This window comes from Elephantulus edwardii, unplaced genomic scaffold, assembly GCF_000299155.1.
Source record: "Elephantulus edwardii isolate Elephantulus edwardi_28Jun2011 unplaced genomic scaffold, EleEdw1.0 scaffold01676, whole genome shotgun sequence".
NCBI classification, from domain to species: Eukaryota; Metazoa; Chordata; class Mammalia; order Macroscelidea; family Macroscelididae; genus Elephantulus; species Elephantulus edwardii.
The window spans coordinates 1,753-4,340 of NW_006401426.1; positions in this window are offsets into that span (position 1 = coordinate 1,753).

The window sequence follows — 2,588 nt, forward strand, 5'->3', positions numbered from 1 at the left end:
CTCCCTTTACTTCTATCTCCCATTGACCAGCCCTTGATCTAATAGCTTATATATGAAGCTTCCTTGGCTTCTGTGATTCCAAACACATCAGCTGCTGGTAGTTCCTTATGTTGGGACCAATGTCTCTGAAGTTTAGTGGTAATGTTTCCCGAGTGAAGGCCATGTATCCTGTAGAACTGTCCTGTAGATAGGGTTTCCTTGGCCCGAGGGCCCGAACGAATGCCGCGCAGCTTTGGCGTCTTCAATGTTACCTGTGGCGTCTTCAATGTTACCTGAGAAAATGTGTGGGGAGTTCTATGGACCCTTTAGCTGTCCAGCTTCCCTGCCATTGAAGACGCCAAAACCACGCAGAGGGGGCATACAGAAGTCTGCCTGGCAGGGAAGCTGGACAGAACAGCTGCTTAGAACAGACTGAAATAGAGAGACCTGTACACAGACAGAAACCATCAGGAAACAGTTTGCATAATCTAGAAAGGCAGTGAGAAAAAGAATTGCTGCCACTAACAGCAGAGCTAGCCTGGCACCATCACCTTGACCATCGTCGTAAGGGGTGCTTGCTGGCCAGGGGGTTTTCCTGTCAGACACAGTTTTTCAAAACACTAACACCAAACACAGCAACTACAGAATAATTTTGTTTTTGTCTTAGTTGCTGTGTTGTTAGCAAAAAAAAAGAAAAAAAAGAAAGAAAAACCCAGGAATATTGTTCAAGCCACAGAAATAACCATACATCTTCCATTAAACTGCATAAATGTCTGCTACGTCTTTACTTGTTATTGTTGTACCATCATGTACCCAGAGCTGACCCTCCAGTGGGTTTTCAAAGGCAGTTAATCACACGGGAAGAGACTGCCCAACTTTCTCCCATGGAACAAATGGTGGATTCGAACTGAGTGAGCTTAAGCTGGCAAGTGGAATTTGTTATCACTAGGTCACCAATAACCCAATCATAGGATTATCCCCCTTTGCTCACAGCATCCAATCCAGAACAAAGCTGAATTCTCCCCACAATCACCCAGCATCCTCTTATCCATGAAATGTGTTTCTTCTTGTATTGAGTTAACAAGACCAACTTTATTCAATTATGGGTGTGTTCTTGGTTAGGTTTGGCTGAAGGGGGTTGACAGGAAAAAAAGAGCCTGAAATAGGACTGTGGACCTGGGAAGGATAGAGAAGTGACATTTCTTAAGGGGGAAGAAAAGAAAGAAAACCATTAAAAACTGTAATAGGCAATTTAGGAGAATAAGAAAAATGCAAGATTCATAGATCATCTGGAAGAGGGGAAGGCATCTGAGTGAACTATTATGAAGTTAGAGGGGAACTAACTAAACGAGTTCCTTTATTCAGACTGCATTAAAAATGAAGGGAGGCAGGTAAATATTTCACAGGCAATTAAAGATTATGTGAGCAAAATTTCACAGAACAATTAGTTTTCCTTTCAACAATATGCTTGTTCCATGACAGTCTCCACATTGTATATGTACTCTCCCCATTTCTGCTGGTTTTTATTTCATTTCATCCTCCTTTACAATTCATTTCTCCCTTCTTAATTTTATTCTTAAAAAAAACTTTGAATCTTATATTTCTTTTTTATTTTTACCTTTCAAATTTCTGTACAATGTGCACACAAAATTCTTATACAATGTGTTTCACACTTGCCTTCATTCACATTGTGTTACATGCAAACATTCCTACACAATGTGTTTTATAAAATTAATCACCATTGAACTATGCCCAATATTATTCTGTCTTTTCAGGTCTTTTTAAGTAAAAAGTCTTTCCATGTCTTTTGCCATTCTGTAATTGAGTTATCAGCCTTTTTCTTTCTTTTATTTTCCACTAGTTTATTTACATAATCCTAATACATTGTTTTTAAGAACAAATTTTCAATTTCCCTCACTCCCCATCATCCATCAAATTGCACAACCCCATGATTAATCACCCCATTCCCTGCACATCCTCATCCCTCTGCTTCCAACCTTGTCCACCCCTTTTGGACCCTTATATTCACTCTATAATAATGGTTTTATACAGTACTTATCCTTGTGGGACTGAGTTAGTTCACTCAGCATAATGCTCTCTATTCCCTCCCAAGTTAGATAATAACTTACAAAACCATTACCCCTGCATGCTACAAAGTATTCCATTGTGTGAATGTACCATAATTTCTCAATCCATTCATTTGAGGTTGGACATCTGAGCTATTTCCATGTTCTTGCTATTGTGAATAATGCTGCTATGAACACTGGTGTACAAATTTCTGTGTCTCAGTTCTCATTTTCTCAGGGTATATTCCAAGCAGTAGAATAGCTGGGTCATATGGAGGTTCTATGTTCAGGTTTCTGAGGAAGCACCAACTGCCTTCCAGAATGGTTGTATAAGTGTTCCTTTCTCACACATCCATGTTTACTGTGGCATTGTTCACAGTAGCAAAGAGCTGGAAACAACCCAAGTGCTCAACAATTGAATGGCTAAAGATGGTTTGGTATATTCACACAATGGAATACTATGCTGCATTGAAAAATTAAAAAAAACCTCATAAAATATTATACAAAATGGGTGATCCTGGAGGACATTGTTGTTATGTGCCG